The following is a 21,585-nucleotide window of genomic DNA, read 5'->3' as shown; positions in this document are numbered from 1 at the left end:
AATCATAGATATGGAGATCATTAGGAGGATCATCATTTGGAGGGGGCAGAGGGAGAAAGTGCGCAAAGGTGCAGGGGTTAAGAAGTACAAATCGGGAGATATAAGATACATCGGGGATGTTAAGAACGTTGTAGGAAATGGAGAAGCCAAAGAACTTACTTGCATGACTCATTGACATGAACTAAAGCGGGTATTGCCAGAGGAAGTGAGGGGTACTGGATGGAAGGTGACGAAGGGGGGAAAATTGGGACAACTCTAAGAGCATAACCAATAAAATATATTTTTAAAGAGAAACTTATGGAGACAGACAACAGTGTAGTGATTGGAGGGTGCTGAGGGGGAAAAGGGCGGTTGGTGGAGGTGAACAAGGGTACAAGGGGGATAAATGGTAATGGGGAAAATACAATACAATATATACTATAAAAAATAAAATAAAAGATCAACAAAAACTTATTTTGGCATTTAATTTTATTGTAGCTACTACTGACTGGTAATATTACTTGCCTTAAAGGTACTCCAAGAGTAAATGCAGTTACCTAAGTAATTTAAAACCTCAAATTTGGTTATAATCTGGTGTCAACTAAATGAGTATTATACTTTTAAATTCTAGGGATGGATTAATATTAAAAGATCTACAAGTTATTTTCATATAAATAACTGAGGTATTACCTATAAGGAAAGTATAAAAATAAATAATATGTTTAAATTATACTGATAGAGAAAATTTGATATTAATGTTTAAATGATATTGCAATAATTCTTTCAATTAAAAATGTTTTATTAGGCCTGCAAGTTTCAAATACTGCTTACAATGTCAAAATAACTAAGTCACAGGGTTGTAATGTATAGCATAAGGAATATAGTCAAGAATATAATAATTTTGTACAGTGACAGTTACCAGACTTATTGTGGTGATCACTTAGTAAAGTGTGTAAATGTTGAATTACTATGTTATACACCTGAAACTAATATAGTATTGTATGACAACTATACTGTAATTTAATAATAATAAATTTAAAAAACTAAATTAAAAAACTTTCTAATTTTTTGCCTCCCCTAGTTTTTTAATGTAAATCTTATCTATATATAGTATGAATGTTATGCCTAATAGGCATATACAAATCATAACTATAGATCTCAACGAACTTATACCAAGTATAACCTGCCTTCAGATCAAGAAAGAGAATATTAGAAAATACCTCCTTATTTTACACAGCAAGTGTGGATCTAGATGTGAATATAAATGTGCTTAAATTAATAATTGTTATCAATGTGCCTCTGATTTTATTTCTAGTCAGAATTATTTAAAAGAGCACAGTGATAGTAAGAGCTAGCTATGTGATAAACTAGATAAACTACATGATATTTTCACATGTAATGTTCGTATGAGTAAATAACATATTCGCAAACAAAAATGAACTTCTTGTATTTAAAAGCAGTTTTACATTATATTTTGTTGGCTATGTCATGCGGATAAATACTCATATATTAAAAAAGTATCACTTTGATAGAAAACCATTGAATTGTTACAATTAATTTATTTACAGATAAAAGAAATATCTTATTTGCCTTTCCTAAACCAAGTTGGTGCACACCATACTTGGTCATAATAAATAAAAGATAATGTCAAGTTCTTTCTTCTAATGAGCAGTATTTTAGAAAGTTCAAAATATGGATATGTTGTGGTCAGGTTTACACACTATTAGGTAATAGATAAAAGAATATTCATATACAATGAATACCAAGCAGTAAAAAAAATACCTTTCATTATACTATTCTGCTTGATAAATTTAATAAATAAATAAATAAATAAATTTTATTACTTCTAAAGGTGAATCTCTTTTTTATAGCCCTTTGTTCTAAGGTAGTCTTCTGTTTAATTCTTCAAAAGTGATTTATCTACTTTAATAGCAGTAAATTATTAGCACCATCTACATAGGAAGATCTATGTTAGCATAACTTCTGTAGTAAGAAGAATAGCACTGCATATATCATGCTAAGTACACAACTGCTAAATAAAAGATCAATTTAATATTGCAAAAGTTTGAATCTATAAAGCAGCAGATCCTAGTAAACCAAACTAGCAATTGACTCAGCTGTAGGCAACCAATGCCAGGCTCAAATTAATAGCGGACAGGTAAGAAGTAGGTAGGAAGAGGATTAGCATAGACCACTAGGTGCCACTGTTTTGTGAAAAAATTCAATAAATTATATAATTGATGTCTACGTTTCTTTCTTTTTACCATGAGGATATTTCTTTGCCTGTGATTAGTCAAACCCACACCAAAATAAAAGCAATACACTATTTGAAAGATGTAATAAAACAAAAAAAAATTACTATTATCAATACAAATCTTTGGCTATTAGAGCTAAACCATCATTGACCCATAATCAAGGGATTTATGAACTGAAAACTTACGTGACTGGAATATATGTAATAAGTTGGATGCATAAGCATTTTTATACTGTGGCAAATTGCTTGGTTCCAAAATACTTTCTTTTCCTATTTGACTGCTTAGAGGAAGTTAGAAATGAAATCACATGTAGGTTAATATAAGAAAATGTCCTTTTAAAAAAGTTTTTATTTATTTATTTTTAGAGGGAAAAGAATGGAGAAAGAGAAGGAAGAAACATCAATGTGTGGTTGCCTCTCATGTGCCCCCTACTGGGGACCTGGCCTGCAACCCAGGCATGTGCCCTGAATGGGAACTGAACCAATGACCCTTTGGTCTGCAGGCCAGCACTAGAAAATTTCTTAAAGCAACTGTCTTTAATCCATCAATTGGCATTGACCCAAAATTTGATCTAAATGGACCAGCATCAAATCTAAAGAGGATGAGATTATCTTTGGAAGTAACCAACCAACCCATTGATATCCAAACACAGAAGACTCTTTTTCTTATTTATATGCTAAGAGTTAAGAGCTCTTTGTTCCCCGAGGCTTATAACATGGTATATCAATAGTTATGAAAATTTGGTGGAAAGTTATAAATAGATGGGTTTTTATATTTTCCAAATAACTCTCAAGTCCAAGATATTTTAAAATATCCCTTTAAATAGACTAAAGTTTTTTCATACCTAACAAGGTAATTATAGCCACTAATGTTAGGAATAAGATATAATCTTATTAAACAACTGTCTAATAAGCAGTCATCTATTTAAGTTTTAAATATTCAAGATAATATTGCCAAGGCACTATTTTAGTTATCTGTTGGTAATGACATATCACCCCAAGGTAGGCAAATTAAAAATAACAAGTGTTTACTGTTATCTCAGTTTCTGAGGAGTCCAGGAGTCGTTGAGCTGGGTGGTTCTGGCACAGATTCTCTCGCAGGAGTTAGAGTCCACCTGTCAGCCAGGGCTGCAGTCAAATAAGACTCAACTGGGTATGCGAGGTCCACTTCCATGTTCATTCACATGTTGTTTGCAAGCTGCAGTTTCTCTCTGCCTGTTGGCCAGACTCCAGTTTCTCACTATATAGGTACCTCCAGAGTATTGCTCATAATATGGTAGCTTGCTTCCCTGAGGGTAAGTAATAGGAGAGAGATTCGGCACCCAAGAAAGAAGCCACAGTCTATTTATAACCAAGTCCCAGAAGTGACATACCATTATTTCTTTCAGATCTTAATCATTAGATGTGTGTCATTAAATCCAACCCACGATCAAGGGGAAGCGATTACACAATGGCACAAATACCAGGAGTTAGACATCGCTAGCAGTCGCCTTGCAGGCTACCTGCCACGTCAGCTAACACCCAAATCTAGGATAACTATCAAGTATCTTTTAAAGTGACTAAAAAGGTTTTCCAGAACTGATTGATGTTGACTATTAAGCTCTCATAACTCATTTAATGTTTTAAATATTCAACGTAATATTGTTATAGCACAAAGATACTAATTTCATGGAGTCTATAAAAGAGAAACGGTGAGTTCATTATGTCACTCTATCTTCATACCACCTACACAGTTTCCTTGACTAACAGAAATAAATAACTGAATGAGGATGTAATAGTTTGATGATATTGTTTACTGAAATCACTGAACACTCTTCACCACAATTCTATATATTATGTACACATACAAGCAATATAATCTTGGCAAAGTTATGTTCTATAGCAATGCTGCCTAAATATTTGTCTTTTATTTGAATAACATGAAAATTCCTGATAAGCCGCCTTAAAATGATTGTTTAACAGCTTTATTTCTTTAAACTAGAGGGTGAGGGAGATCTGGCTTTGTTATCTTTTGTCCCATAATTAATTCTGCTGATTGGACTGTTTTTCACTCTTTGGGGGTTACTTAATTCCCCAGGCTGTTTCCTGGTTTGAAGGAGATATCTTCAGAAAGGGAACATGAAAACTTTTACGTTTTATTTTATTTCTCTCTGGTGATTCATATGAAATAATTTCCCAAGATCCTAATAACCTCTGACTAACCTGATAGAATTATGACTTTGTCATAGAATAGATAAATAATAATTCTGTGGAATGACTAAACCTGCAAATCCAAGAAGCAATTGGACAATACATACCCTTACTTCCCCTTCTTTTAAAGGAACTTTAACATTCTTTTAAAAACCTCCTCCTCTATGGCTTTTATTTGTTTGATAGTTGCTATAGTTTTAGAGCATACCTTGTGATAAACACCTCGTTATTCCAGCAATTCTTCCATCAAACAGAATGAATATGGAGGATTTTAGAGAACAGACTGGCAGCTGTCAGAGGGGAGGGTTTTGGCAGCCCGGAGAGAAAGATGAAGGGATTAAGCAAAGAGGAGAAAGACTCAGGGACACAGAAAACAATACGGTGATTGCCAGAGGGAAGCAGGGTGGGAGGAGGTAGAAGAGGGTAAAGGGGATAAATGATGACCGAAGGAGACTTGGGGTGTTGAACACACTACATATGATGTATTATAGAACTGCATACCTGAAATCTATGCAATTTTATTAACCAATACCACCTCAATAAATCCAAAATGGTTATTTTAAAAAATAAAAATAAAAATATTCTCTATGACTTTCAGAATATATCTTATAATAAACATCTGGTTGTCCAGTTATCCCAGTAGCTCCTCTTCCAATGAGTGTGAACATGGAGGACTTTTTATGACCTCATAAAACTAGGGAAAGATGAAGGTGGGAAAGGTGTAGACTGGAAGGTATAGGCCAGCAGGGATAACATTTGACCCTGCTGGATGCTGTAAACATTGCCTGGTGGTTTTACACGTCACAGGAACTATACATGCCATTGGGCAAGGGCGAGAGAGATCAGCCCTGCTCCTCTGGTCCTTGCCTCCTTTGTCTAAACTGGTTATGCCACGTTTGTGCCTAAAGTTAGCAAAGTCCAGTCAGGTTCAGAGCAGACTTAGAATGTCAGAATCAGACTTGTGAAGTAAAATACAGTGGAGAGGACTGTTTAAAGAGACAGAAAAAAAACAAACATAAAAAAAGAGAAAATTGTGAATGGAGACGAGGTAATTATACAAGAGAAACACACACACACTCACAATCACATAAAGAGAGCTACCATTGTTTTGGGAAGGAGGCCGATTCTGTGTGTCCTTTCATAGCCACTTCAAGGACTGGCAGATGTCCACGTTTCTTTCTTAGCTCTCCTGAAATTACCTCCCCTTGTTAGGAACAAGTGGGAAAAAATTACGCCAGCATTCACTGCAGGAATAGACCCTGAAAAGCAAAATTATTTTACTTTGACTAGTAACCCAACAGTATCAGCTTTGGGCGGGGCGGGGGGGCGAGAAACCACATGAGAAACTAGTATCATTATTTTTTGAAATGTTAAAAAAAAATCACACCTAGCAATACCAAAGGTGATCCTTGAAAACACACACATGATTTGCAGTCATATTATGTGCTTTTAGAATCTGTGAATGTGGCCTTATTTGGAAACAGGGCCTTTGCAATGTGATCAATTTAAGATAAGGTCATTACTGGATTAAGTTGGGCCCCAAATCCAATATGACTGGTGTCTTTATAAGAAGAGGGAAATTTTCTCTCAGAAACAAACACACAGAAAGAAGGGATGTTAAGACAGCAGAAATCAGACCATTGCATGTAAGAGCCAGGACCACCAAGGATGGCTGGCACCCACCAGGCTAAAAAGGTGAGGCAGGGGTCTTCTCTGGAACCTTCAGAGGGACTGTGGCCCTGCTGACCCCTGGATTTAAACTTCTAGCCTCCAGACTGTGACAGAATAACTGTGTTCTTATGACTCCCCCAGTTTTGGGTACTTTGTTAAGGCAGGCCAAGGAAACTAATACATCTTTCCCTGCTAAAATGAATGTAGAATTTAGCAGAAGAAGAAAGTTTAAGTTGCATTTTAAAGACTTGTCTCAGATTAGTATCATTTAAACCTTCCTTTTAGAGAAACAGAGAAACCCAGACAGTACAGAATCTAACACCTACTCCCTAAAATCACACAATGTTAGAGAAGGCTGTGTTGTCCCTTCCTCCTCATTGTCCCGGTGATAAGTGCACAGGACGAAATAGCTTTTTCTATGCTGATAACTTAATTACAATTATAATTTTATGCATTTAGTTAATTAAAACTGTACAGAATAAGTACTTTTCATATATAATTTTAGGATCTGGACAATTTGATGTCTTTTTCTGTACAGTTAGATTGGCCTTCATTTTTCTCTTATACAAAATAACTTCTTCAGCTCTGTATATAATTTTATTTAAATATTTTTCTTCAAGATGAGGGAGAGATAGAAGGAAACGTAGAAACAAAAAAAGCTAAGTCAAGGACGGAAGGTGTTCAACAAAAGAAAACCAACAAAAGAAAAGTCAACTCTATCAAATGCCACAGACTCCGAGTGAAATACTGGCTGCAAGCTGTTTTGTGTAGAAGGAGTTCCTGACATCTTTGATGCCTCAATTAAGTTCTTTGAGCAGAAAGTGAACTGTGGTAGGCTCATGACTGAGTGAGAGGTGAGGAAATAAGAGTGGAGAGTACTCTGCTTTACCAAGAAGTTTGGTTTTGAAAAGAGGGAAAGAGAGGGGGCAGTTACCGGATGTTATATTTAGAACAAGAGACTAGGAGTGGTTATATTCAAAAAGGAGAGTCTGAAAAGAAAGAGCAGGTGAGAGTGAAAGATAGAGATGAGAAAGAGGTGGAGATGCGGAGTTAAAGATAAGGAGATAGGTAGAAAGATGATAGATAGATACGTAGATGGTAGATAAAGAGATGGATGATAGGGAAAAAAAAGAACTAATGAAGATATTTTCTTGAGCAGGAGGGAGCATTAATATTCAGAAAACAATATAAATTAGCAGTATCTATGGAGGTAAGTGCTGCCTTTGACTGAGACAAGGGAAAAAAGTTGATGGGGAAGCAGCTTTGTTTTCAGGGAGTTAAGTGGGGAGAGACAGGAAGTTGTGAACTCTTGATTTTCTATGAAGTTACAAAGTAAAATCATGTGCTGAGTGTACTCATAGAAAGAAACTAAATTTAATATGTTAAAATTATTTTACTTCAGCGTCAAAATAGGGGGAAAAAAGACTAAATAAACAAGTGCTCTAAAACAAACATGGGGAGAGAATCATTGAGTAACATCAAGTGTCCTAAACACGTGGCATCTTAGTGGGCCATTAACAGAAATTATGGATTTCACACAGTCCATCAATCTTTTATTTTTAGTTCTTTTCAAAACAATAAGTGACAGGTACAGACTGTGGTTTCAGATGCTAAGAGACTGGTAAGTTCTGCTATTTTAACTCTGAAGGCTCTAAGTATCCTGTTTCGATTTAAAAAATAAAAAGTGCTTCCTCTAAAAGACATCCACTGAGGATGTGGCTTTATGAGGCACACTTTTACTTTAGTTGCCTAAGTGCTTGCTTTTCAGGGCCTAAGAAAAAGCTGCATGGAAATTGAATTTGATTTCATCTGGTAACACTGGCTTAATTTAGCGGGGGGCGGGGGGGGGGGGACGCTGATAAGTAGTAAATATGTAGCCACTGTACATAACACTGAAAGTTTCTGATACAAATTTTAAAATCAGTAAAATATAGATAAGTAACTTAATGAAGCATTTTATGTCAATCAGCTTATTTGGAAAAGAAAGTGCTTTCCTCAGCTAAACATATAATTTATTCAATCCTCTCAATTAAATGGACACATTTATAATTGAACACGACACAAATGTTTGCTAGAATGCCAAGAGACACAGAATAAAACTCTTGTTTGGAAAAAAAATAACATAGAGATATTGAGAAGCACACAAATTCAAGGGAAAAATTTTAAAGTATGCTAGTATTGTTGTTAATATTTGCGACACTTCTCTGCTTTTATCATTATGTTTAAAGAAGTAGTCTAGTCAAAAAGGGACAGTAATGGCACAGGTACAATTTCCATAGTCAGCTCAGGTTCATAGATACTGTAGCTGGTTCCACTTCCAGTGAAAGCACACAGTACTCAGTATGAGCCAATCTAAACGTGGATGCAAATGATGTCTATTTCTAGCAAATTAATCAATCCTGCCCTTATGGTGAACTACTTTGTGCTGATTTTCTTCCTGCCCATTGAGTTAATGATGAAAGAGCAAAGCTGCATTAAATGTGGTGCCTGTCTTTTTGGCTTTTACATTTTCTACCAAGGATTTTTTATTTTTAAATGGATTTTCATTTTGCAAATTATAGCACGACATCAGGTTCAAGAAGACTAAAGAAGATAAAAAATATAGAATTATGGAAATGATCCTAACCATACTTAAAAATGTTTATTGTGCTCATGTAAATGAGATTGCTGTAATTCAAAACTCAGATAGAAATTGAGGTTTCTGATTACCATAGAAATAGAATAACTGCTTTTTTTAAATGCTCCTTTTCTTAATACGACAAGGCAACACCAAGACATTTCCAGGTTTATTGGGAAGTAGAAGAAGCAGTATGTGGTATGAGAGACCTTGTATACTTTACTCAACATAATTAATTGATAATAAAACATTATATTCATGATATTTTATGTTTTATACTTTTATATTAGATTTGCTATTTTTCTTTAGAAAGAGGAAACATTTTTAAACATTTATGATGCACAGTAGAAATTTTCTTTTAAATAAGTAATAGTTAAACCAAGGGGAAAGGTAACAAGTATTAATAGTAATGTGTTAAATTGTTTGTAATACAACAAGAGCACACACAAAAGAGATTACTAATCTATTGTTATAAAATTTTGACTATTTCTCATGTTCAAGAAAATTTCCGCAAGCATGGTAGGCAAACTGAGCTTTGTGTTTGCACCTAGATAAGCTATAAACTTATCACTTATACTGATTAACATAGTTGTACATACCTAATTTCTGATAATACATAGCATGATTAACTTACCAGTTTGCAGTAATTTAGGTAAACTCTCAAAAACTTATTTCTGTGGTCTGCTTCCTGGACAATGTTTGGCCCACTGCTTAGACCCTAGGGACCCGTCAGTATATATTACTGAGATTATTTGTCACAATTTGCATGTGTTTTTATTTGCAAGAACTCTCTTTATAAAACATTACAGGTTATTAGTATCTTGGTCCATTTTCTAGACTCTTATTACTCAAATGTGGTCCCTGAATCAGCAGTATCATGTCTCCAGGAAGCTTGTCAGAAATGGAGAATCTGTCTCTATCCCAGACTTGCTGAATCATAATTTCATTTAACAAGATCCTCAGATAATTTACATGCACATTATATTCATGATTAACCCCTGAAATACTCAAGAGATTAAAAGCCTAGTATGCTGGAAGCTTTAAAAGTCCTAGATGGTGTGGAAGGAACTATATAGAGCAATTATAGTCAACTTTACTTTTTCATATCTTGGATTTTGTTTTTCGTTTTTTTTTATTTTTTAAAGATTTTACTTATTTATTTTTAGACAGAGGGGCAGGGAGGGAGAAAGAGAGGGATAGAAAATCAATGTGTGGTTGCTTCTCACACACCCCCTACTGAGGACCTGTCCCACAACCCAGGCATGTGCCCTGACTGGGAATCGAACTGGCAACAATTTTCGTTCACAGGCTGGTGCTCAATCCACTGAGCCACACCAGCTAGGGCTATCTTGGATTTCCTTTTAGAATCAATATATTACAACTGGCAATTGAATAAGTCAGTTGAAACAAATAAGCATAGTCCAGAATTGGGTGGAAATAAGAGATTTTATTTGCATAATACTCTAGGTTGGGAAAGTAAAAGTAGAAAATATATCAAGTAATTGTTAGTGATATATTTTTTCTTATTAGTGATATATTTTTTGTGGGTTAATTTCTCTATCATTTTAAATCATAATTTCAATAACATTCAATATATCACTGAACCAAATGTAAAAATCTTTAAGCATTCAAGGGATTGAAAACACTATTCACTGTTATTGCATGACTTGAAAAGATTTCAAAATCTAAGAGCCTATAACAGAGTGAAAAGTACACAGAACTTGGTTCTATTTTGACAAGTGATTAACTGTATTACTAGGTTTCCTCCCTTCATGTAATCAGTCCCCGACAAAGATTTATTGAATGAATGAATTGGTGCTAGAGACAAAGATTATTCTTTTTAGAATAGACTGTAACAAAAAAATACATAGAGGAATATCCAAAAGGAAGGTACATTCAAAATGTTTTTGTTTGACTGTTCATAGAACCAGAAAAGCAACTTGTAATTTCAAAATAAGGATTACATTATCAAAAAGAAAGGATTCTCATGTCTGCTGATCAGTACATTCTCTTCCTGGGGCAAATATGTGTGGGAAGCAATATTATAATCAGAAAGTTATTGTGAGCTACAGACAGTAGATGGATGATTGTAACGGCTGCTGATATCAAGCCTGAAGAACTAATACGTAGCTCTTTACCATAAGAATATAGTAAACCCACAGAATAGATGTGTGATTTTCTGGGTTCAGAGCAAGTTTTTATCTAATCAGTACAAGAGACATTTTATTTCTATTTGCCTTTCTGATTCTTCCTTTTCTTCTTTCTTCCTTTCTTTCTTTCTGAGAAATGTTTGTAATGGAAGGAAGAATGGATTGAAGGAGGGTCAATTAATTAGGAGTCAATTGCTCCAAAATGTGTGTATGTATGCATGTGTATCCCAGTTTGGTTGGAAACAGTTTCATTTATCCCTACTTAGCATGTGTCTAGATTTTTCATTTTTATTTAAGTATTAATATTTAAATTAAAATAATCAGGGATGCATTTGTAAGATCTGCTCTTTATATTCTCAGGTTCTGTTGTCATCTACCAGGAAAATGGCTGTGAAGTAGCAACAAGTTAATAGGAAAGAAAAATACTATCATTGCATATTAATTTTTTGTGAGATCTAGGCAAATCAATTAATATTCCAATGAGACAATATAAAGGTAATTCTATAATTTTATTTACCCCTAATACATAATTCATAATGCATAACTCAACTAAAAAATAAACCCATTGAAATTCAGGGTATTAAGAAAATTAAAAATTAATATATTTGCATTCTTTATTGATTTATTTTATCACATACTCATGAAAAATAACACTGTTCTGTCATGTACAACACACACACATACATACACAGAACTCATAGCCCATATAATTTTCCAGTTGAAAATGTACAAATACAACATAGAAAGCAAGGGCAATTTCATACTTTAAACAGTTAAAAAAAAGACTTTTAAATTTTAACCTGGTTAATTTTATTCATCTCATATATTTAGTAAGTGTCAGTAACTGTAAATAATCAAGTGCTTCCCAGATGACTAAAAATGAACTAAATGGAAACAAAATCAGTTAAAGTTAACAATTATTCAAAAGCTAATTCTGAAATTTACATGGGACTTCATTTTCCTGAACCTTTAAAAGTATGTCTGTCATATTACTTGATACACTTAACTTTCATGTCTTGAAAAGTAATCCATTTGTTATAATATTAAAATACTACAATAAAAACATCCCATCATGCTTCTGGTGAGAAGGTCCATTTTCCTCTCCAGCCAGGTTAACTGTTGCCCATGTTGTTCTTTCATTTATACTTGTCTCCCTCTCCTTATCCTTTAACTCTCAGCCAATGTTCACCCCAGTTCATTGTTCACTGAGCAAAGTTACTTCAGGGGAATTCCCTCACATTCCCAGCAGCAAATCTACTCATTTTTTCTGTACTTCTGCTTGTACTAAGGAACTACCTGTTCTATCAAATCTATTCCTATATGCACTGGATTGTATCCCCTCTTGCTTTTTCAAGGACTTCACTTCCTCAGTCATGCCTCCTCACTCTTACCTCCTCAATATTCATCGCTTCATTATCAGCCTTTTCCTCTCTACTGGAATAATTCCATCAACATACAGATACTCTCTACTAGAGTCTTTCCATTTTTAAATCCCTCCCCTAACCTGTCATCTCCTTTAGCTACTGCTACTGCCCTATTTTTCTGTTCCTCTTTCTAGCAAATGTTCTTTATTTTTAATTTTTACGTACTGATTTCTGAGACAGACAGACATCAGTTTGCTGTTCCACTTATTTATGCATTCATTAGTTGATTCTTCTATGTGCCCTGACCACGGATCAAACCTGCAACCCTGCTGTATATGGATGACATTCTAACCAACTGAGCTACCTGGCCAGAGTGCAAACATTATTTACTTGCTTTACTTTCTCTATCCTTGCTTCTCCAGATCATCCATCAAACTACACCTGTTTGATCTTATCTCCCTTTCCACTAACTCTGTTTTTTCAAGATCTCCACCTACCTCAGAGTTGCCAATTCCAATAGGAATTTTTATGTTTAAACTACTTGGCCTCTTGACAGTATTCAACACATTGACAATACTGATCTTCTGGAAACCTTCCGTTCTGGATTCTTTGTCCTAATAGTTTTGGACCTTTGCTCCTACCTCTCTATCTCCTCAAACTTATCTTTAATTTAGTTCCTCCTGCTACTTCTGCCCCTAGATTTGTTTGCCTCCTCTTCTTTATTATCCACATCTTCCTAGGTTATCTTTTCTTTCTGATAGCTTTAAATAGCATTCCTGTCCTCTTACATCCCAAATCTGTTTCTCTATATCAGACTTATTTCCTAAGATTGAATTCTAACTCAGGGATTCTAACTCGTATATTCACCTGCCTGAGTGGAAATGTTCCAAAGGTTACTGATTATTCTTTCCACTAATCTAACTTTCTCCTTGTTTTCCTATTTTATGCAATGGTTTTACCTGTTTCTCAAGGAAAAAATAAATAAAAATCATACTTGATTCCTCTCTGTTCCATACCATCATCCCTGACGTCCAATTGATTATCAAGTCCTGTTGGTCTAATTTTAAAATATTTCTGGAATTTATCTAAAAGATGTCTGTTCTAATTTTGAACTGCATCTGCTCTAAGTTATCTTCCTGTGTTTTCTCAAGTATTTCAAAAACTTCTTAATTATAATCCCTTGTCTCATGAACAGTTCTCTCATTCTGCAAATTGTGGCAAGAGTGATCTTTTAAAATATCACATCACTTCTCTGTTTATTCTCCTCTAATTTTTGCCCTTTGTCTCTTTCCATGATCAAGCTCCTATTTACCCTGACAAACACAGGTCCTCCATTTCCCCTCTTGCTTATACTCCATGCTGCAATTACCTGATCTTCATTCTGCTCTTCCAATATCCATGTTACCTTTCTTTGCTTGAAACTCTCTTCCTTCCACTCCTGCCCTTCACCTAGCACACTCTCATCATTTATAGTTCAGTTCAAATGTCTCCTTTCTGAAGAAATCTCCTCCACATCATACAATTTAAAGTGGCCTCTGTCTACTGCTCTTTATCATCTCGCTGTTTATTTTACCCTCCACTGTCTCCACCTGAATCATCCTGTTTAGTTTTCTGTTCTCTATTCATTTGAATGTCCCTTTGAATGAAAGCTCCTGGAGAACATGGACATTGTCTCTCTAAATCAGTTTTGTTTTTCTAGGTCTAGGCTCTATAGCACTTGCTAATAGGTAATTGTTGAATAAATTTATGATTAAATGGATAGAATATTTATAAAATATATTTTTATATTAAAAAGGTCAAGGACTATAGAATTGGATGGCATCACAATCTAACCCAACCAAAATGATCCAATACCCTCAACTGTGTAAAAAATTCAGAAAATACAATTGACCTTTGAACAATGCAGAGGTTGGGAGTGCTGAATCCCACACAACTGAAAATTCACATAAAACTTTTGACTCTGCCAACACTAATAACTTGGCTGTTGACCAGAAGCTTTACAGATAACAGTTGATCAACACATATTTTGTATGTTATATGTATTATATACTGTATTCTTACAATAAAGGAAGTTAGTGAAAATAAAATGTTAAGAAAATCATAAGGAAAAGAAAATACATTTACTGTATTTGTTGAAAACAAAATCTGCTTATTAGTGGACCCATGCAGTTCAAATGCATGTTGTTCAAAGTCAATTATGTAAATAATCCAATAAGACATGGAACAATAACACAGCTGAGAGAATAATAATAAAACAAATATATTAAGTTTAGAGGGACTCTTTTTCCTTTTTAAAAAGGTTACAACAAAAGTGTATATAATTGCAGAAATCTTAGAAAATATATATATAAATAATCTAAAATTACCTGCTATCCAATCAACTGAATAAAACTTCAATTGATATTTTATTATGTAATTTCAAAACTTTTTTCCAGTGAGACCTACATATGGTTATTGAGCACTTGTGACTGGTGTAAATAAGGAATTGAATTTTTAGGTTACTTATTTAATTATTGATTTTTAATAAAATTAAAACTGAAGCGGTATAAAACATTTTTTTCAAACACACTTTATGGTTTGGTATGACCACATTTTGCTTTATTGAAAATATGTCTGAATTGAGATTTGCTGTAAATGTAATATATTCACTAGATTTTAAAGACGTAGTATTAAAAGTGTAACAGTTCAATAAATTTTTTATGGATGACATGTTGAAATGATATTTTGGATGTAATGGGTTAATTAAATTATATTTTTAAATTAAATCTATTTGTTTTTATTTTTTATAAAGTGGCTGTCAGGAAATTTAAATTATACAAGTGGCTTATATGATATTTCTATTGAGTAACACGTCTACGTTTATACATCTGCATTTACATATATATTATACATACACATATATAGGTTTCTTATAAATCATAATATTTTATAAACTACTTCCTGACTTAGTGATATGATACAAACATCCTTTGAATTTAGTCATTACAGATCTATGTTTAGCATTTTTTATTGTTTATGCTGTCATAATTGTCCCAATTTTTCCCCCTTCACTTCTCCCCGCACAGCCCATCCCGTCCTGCACTTCCGTAGTCAATCCTTACCCCATGGTCCATGTCCATAGGTCTTTCATCTATGTTCTTTGACTAAAATCTTCACCTGCTTCGGATCCCAGCTCCCTCCTCCCCTCTTAGAGTTGTCGTCTATTCCATGATTCTATGCCTCTTGTTCTATTTTGCTCATTAGTTTATTTTTTTCCTTAGATTCCTCTTATAAGTGAGATCATATGGCATTTGTCTTTCACCAAGCGGCTTATTTCACTTAACGTAATAGTCTCCAGTTCCATCCATGTTGTTGCAAAAGGTAAGAAATCTTTCTTTCTGCTGTGTAATATTCCATTGTGTAAATGCACCACAGTTTTTTGATCCACTCATTTACTGATGGGCACTTAGGCTGTTTCCAATCCTTGGCTATTGTAAGTAGCGTTGCTATGAACATGGGGGTACATAAGTACTTTTAAATAGGTGTTACAGGATTCTTAGGGTTTATGCCCAGCAGTGGAATCACTGGGTCAAAATATAGTTTCATTTTTAATTTTTTGAGGAAATTCCATACTGTTTTCCACAGCAGCTGCACCAGTCCGCATTCCCACCGACAGTGCACTAGGGTTCCCTTTTCTCCTCATCCTCACCAGCACTGGTTGTTTGTTGATTTATTAATGATAGCCATATTGGTATATTTAGCACTCTTGGAATGATTGTTCAGTATTTCACTGTGAAGAATATTCAATATACTATGCTCTTTATTACTGAACATTTAGATGGTTTCTAAATTTTCACTTTTATATGAAATACTAGGGGAAACACATTAAGGGATATTTTTCTTTGTAAGGGATGGTCACAAAGGCCAATTGAATGCTAAATTTTAAAATTAGAGAAGGCCTGAGAAAATTTTTATATAATCATTAAAGTAATAAAATAATGAAAAGCAAAGCAATAATGGATTATTGTCAGTAAAGGTAACAGAACTGGATGGAGAGTCAGTCACAGTGGGGTTCCAAGAGGAGCACAAGCAGTGGAAAGAAGAGTTTTCAGTGAGGAACAGAAGACAGAGTGGCTCAAGTCAGGGGCATCAGAGCTGTCTAACGACATTTGGTCCAAATGATCTGACCCAATTCCTGTACATATTGTTCTAAAAGAAGTGTGTTTCTAGGGTAATACACAAGATATCTGATATGTTTTACATCTTCTGTTTATTAAGAGAAAGTAAATAACATATAAAGATTTCTAGCAATAACTTAATTTTTTAAAAAATTATATTTCAGTTCTCATTTTCTGGAAAAATATGTCGTATGATGATTTTACCCCTCTGAGAGTATAATTTATAAATGAAATACTGCTACTTAAAATTATAGTATACAATGTTGTGGGTATAAGGGCTGAAAGCTCTGGCCCATGTCTGTCATTTTGCCTCTGTCTGAGAAGATGCCTTAAACCCATGATGTCCCAAGTCCAACCTCAGAAGACAAAGGGCCTATGCAGACAGTTACAAAGATCAGCCAGCCACTCCTGAGAAAGTATGTGTTACCTCTCTTCTACCGTTCACCCATCTAGGCCAGCACCAGGGGTTTGCAAAAGAATGTGAAATGGAATTATTCTTAGAACAGTTCACGGAGGCCTTTATCCTCTGTGCTAACAACCTGTTAGATCCACTCCAGGTGTTCAGAATCTAATAATGTTGTCTCCAGAGAATTCACAATACACTCCAGATTAGGGGAAATGAGCAGAGTAGGACTATCTTGATTTTCCAAATATTCTGAGTATAGTATATACTCAGTGTTTCATCATTGTGTGAATTACATATGCCAGTGTTCTAAGGTCACTGTAGGTTCCTAGACAGAAAAATAATTCAAGTTTAATATAGAGAAAATTACAGAAGAGGGAATATTTTATGATATTATATGGAAATAAATGATAAGTTCCATATTTAGGATTTCTAAGGGAGAAAAAGCTTTTTAAAATTTAAACCAGTTAAGCAACTTTACAATAAAATAATATGACTTAGTTAAGCACAGTAGAGTTGAGTGTTTTTCCTGTTTGTTTCATCATCAAAGATTTTGCTTTCTCTGTTCCACATTAAAATTTTACAATTTCAAACAATTTAAATGGATAATAAGTGGATCTAAGCATTGTTAAATTTCTAACAGTTACATTATTTATATAAATACTTTGGAAATTCACTCCTCACTACATCATCTCTGTAGTGTCATAGAAGCTGCACTTAGAATCTCTGTCCTCTCTTTCTGGCTCTGCAACTTATTAAATATTTACCAAGGGTATGTCAATTAATCTCTCTGAAAGTCCATTTTCTCACATATAATATAAGGACAATAAATCTTATACTACCTATGTCACAGGGCTGTCATGAGAATTAAATCAGCTAATACATAAATACATTTTGAAAACAAAAATATATTTCTAAAAAGCTTAGAAAATTTTTAATAGTAATAACAATAACAATCCCTCATTTTGTAAATATTTCTTTTATTAAGAATCTTATGATTGCAAGAAATAGAAATGAACTCAAAGTATCTTAAGGGGGGCAAAGTGTGAGAAAGTATTTCATTATAAGAATATAAAAGTATCATCTGGTACCAGAACCACATCAAGGTCTCAGGAAAGGCTAGAACCAGTGACTTTTCCTTTCTTTTCTCTTCTATTTGTTTTCTGTGTGTCTGAACCATTTAAAAAATTATCTGAAGATCCATTTCTTCTGCTTTCCCTAGAATGAAAATATGGCTACCCCAGGGATCCAGAGCATATATTTTACAGATCCAGACACATAAAGACACTGATTTTCATTTCCAACTGCCAATTCACAAAGAATCTAGTTATGCTTGAATTATGTGCCTACCCATAGTCCTGTACTGTGATGAACGATCAAGGGCAAGATAAACAAAAAGGCTCTTTGGTGAATACTGCTATTCTCAGTAGATTGGAAAAAGAGACCATTTCTTTTTTCCTCCCTACAGAAGGGGCTGTTGAATATAAAATTCCTTAAGTATCCACTACTCTCTTTAATTTACAAAGCACTTTCACACGTGAATAATAATAATAAAAAAGATAAAGTATAAACAAACAATTTCTCTGAGCAATGGAACTATTGTAATTGAGAGGGAAACACCTTGACAAGCTCTTTGAAACAGAAGTGAGATCTTGAGGACATGGGTGTCACAAGCAAAAGAGTTGTTAAGGGAGCTCTGCTACAGAAAATGAAAGGCATCGGATTTTGCTCCTGAGAGGACTGGAAAGAAAAAAAAATACAGAAAGAAGACAGGCAGGCAGAGTCCAAGAAATGCAGGGTATCAAAGCTTCATGGAGTAAAGAATTTGTGAAAAGGGGGCCCTCTTCACTCTCTCCCCCAAAAATACTTTAAGAAGAAAACAACTAATGTGTGATTTTCAGTTGTCTTTCAGTAATTTGGATTGTATGTCCACTCTGTGGACATTATGTGGGTGACATGCAACAGTGAGAGAAAGAGAGAGAGAATGGAGTTTGGCCTGATTCAGTGTAGAACATAAGAGAACTACATGAAAGCAGTAACAAAGGCAAAGCATACATCCACCCCCCCAGAATCTCGAGGGAAGGGAGTAGCAGCTGACTCAGTTATAAGTGCATTATTTCCTATGATCAACCCAACAACTTGTCATGTAATTAAAACAGATATCATTACTGTTTGACAGATGAAGAAAGTAAAGACAATCATTTACCCAAGGTCTTACAGCAAATTAATCTCAGAACGGAACAAAAGCCTATTATGTGTCCTAGCTTCTGGACTCATGTTACTTCATTGCATTTATTTTCTTCAACTGTTATGACAATAATAGAACAGTGGTAGCATACCTTGCAGCAAAAGTCAAGGCATTTTTTTTTTAATGAAATGCTTTTACTGAAACCACTAAGATTATCTTTTATTCATTTATCCATTCATTTAACATATACAGGTATGGGCAAAAGTAGGTTTACAGTAGTTCATATGGAAAATAATAAATAATAATACAAGAATAAAGTCTGTAGTTTGCATAGTCACAACTGTATACTTACTTTTGCCCACCCCTGTATTTGTTGAATTCCTACTGTGAGACCAATAGTATGATAAGCTGGTAGCCCTTTGCTTATGAGTAAGAATAGTGTGATCAAAGTAAATCTCAAAACTGTGAGAGAAAAAAATGAAATTGTAATGAAGGACCACGCAGTTCACATGTTCTTGATTTATTTTTTTGGTACTCTTTGAAATTGCAATGTCACACAAAGTGTGATCTGGTTTCAGCCGCAAAACAGAATAGTTAAGAATCTAGGACTAACCACATCCACCCTCATACACTGGTGGGAAAGCAACGGTACAGACTCTTTTGAGAACAGGTTGGCAGTACCCCAGAAAAGTTACATGTAGATTTACCATATGACCCAGCAATTCCACTCGTAGGCATATGCTCCCTCAAGATACATGAAAACAGGTATTCAGAAAAATACTTCACATGAATGTTCATATTAGCACTATTCACAATAGCCCCAAAGTGGAAACAATACAAACGTCCAATAACTAATGAATGGAAAAACAATTCGCATACCCATAAAATGGAATAATATTATTCAGCAATTTAAAAAGTTCTGATACAGGCTACAACATGGATGAAATGTGAAAACATAATGCTAAATTAAAGAAACAAGACACAAAAGGCCATATACTGTGTTACTCCATTTATGTGAAATAGCTAGAATGGGCAAGTCCATACAGACGGAAAGTAGATTAGTAGTTGCCAAAGGCTGGGGTGGAGTGGAGAATTGGGAATAGCTGCTGAAGTGTGTGGGGTTTCTTTTTTCGGAGTGATAAAAATGTCTTGGAACGAGTGGTAATGGTACAATCTTGCGAATATATTAAAAAACCATTGAATTGTACACTTTAAAATGGTAAATTTTAAACATGAATTATATCCCAATTTAAAAAATATAACCACATTACATTTGAACTTGTGTATAAATTCAGGACAATGAAATTACTATCAAAATGAACACTAAACGTATCACAGACTTCCATTGTTACATTTTCCTTTTCAGAGTTTTCCTGTCTTACACAAAATGTCCTTCAGTTAGCCACTTTATGTTACAAAGGAGTTTCAAAAAAAAAAGAAGCTTTTTTTTTAGGAGCTTCAATAATCTGATGGAAGCTGACTGTTCAGCGACTGTTCTTACAATATTATTGTTGCTGAAAAGCAATTGTGAGAAGTTCAACTTAGTATACATCAATTGTTCATCGCTGCTTTGAGAAATATTAGAGGGCAAGGATAAAGCTTTGATAATTATTTTAAATTTTACTTTCTAGGACCAAGAAATGCTTGGAAAGTGCCCTGCCAATCAAAGCACTCCTAATCCAGGAGTTCCCAAAGACCTGTTTGGAAAAAGTACAGCACCACTCAGTCAGTACCTGTGCATCGTGGCATCCAAAGCAGAGCTTTATAAAAGGAGGAGGGTGAACTTATGGCTGAAGTGTGAGGGTTAAGCAGAACCTTTCAGTGAATACATATTAAGAATTTGGGGGCCAACATGCTCAGGCTTGCTAGTGCAAACAGTGTGCCCTAGGTGGGACTTACATTTACCCAATCTGGCACATCAAATGGTAGAGAGAAACTCCTCAGAGGTCCTGTCTGCATTTGCCTATCCCACGAAGATTAGAAGCAGGGCAGGTAAGGAGCGCACGTATTCCAGGAGCCTGCCTTAAAGGGGAAGTCAAGGTACTGGGACCCATCTCTGTTCAGGTCTCTAGGTTACTGAATTAGTTTGGGCAGAGTACCAATAAGCTTGGAATAAGGAGGTAGGGACAAACCAGGCACAAGGAAAGGTGACCAGATATTTTCTGTCATGCAGATATTTTACCCCAGTCACTTTCTCACAGGAGATTTAGAATCGGATCTTCAGCATGTGCCTGATTGACTCTACATATTGTATGCTGCTGTGGTTGGGTATATTGAAAATCCAAATAATTTCATATCTTTATGCCCCTCATATGTGATTTTCTCCCATTTGATGACCCTGAACTCTTACAAAGGGTTGAGAACTTAATATAAAACATATTTTGCCCCTTTCATCCCCTAATCCATGCATAGCCTAATAAGGTCTTGAGAGTCAACAAATGCTTGCTGAACTCTTTACTACCGTTATTTAGAATAATATTGTCAATAACTGTAATTAACACAGGAAAGCACTCCATGCTTCTCTGAATCCCTTTGGCCTGGCTCCTACCCTTGGCCTGGATCAATCAATCCTGCTGTTGCAGCTCCTGCTGAGCTGAACAAGTGACACAAAT

Source organism: Pteronotus mesoamericanus, unplaced genomic scaffold, assembly GCF_021234165.1.
Source record: "Pteronotus mesoamericanus isolate MK-2021 breed Mesoamerican mustached bat unplaced genomic scaffold, CSHL_Meso_final scaffold_85, whole genome shotgun sequence".
Lineage (NCBI taxonomy): Eukaryota > Metazoa > Chordata > Mammalia > Chiroptera > Mormoopidae > Pteronotus > Pteronotus mesoamericanus.
Note: the sequence above shows the minus strand (reverse complement) of the source record.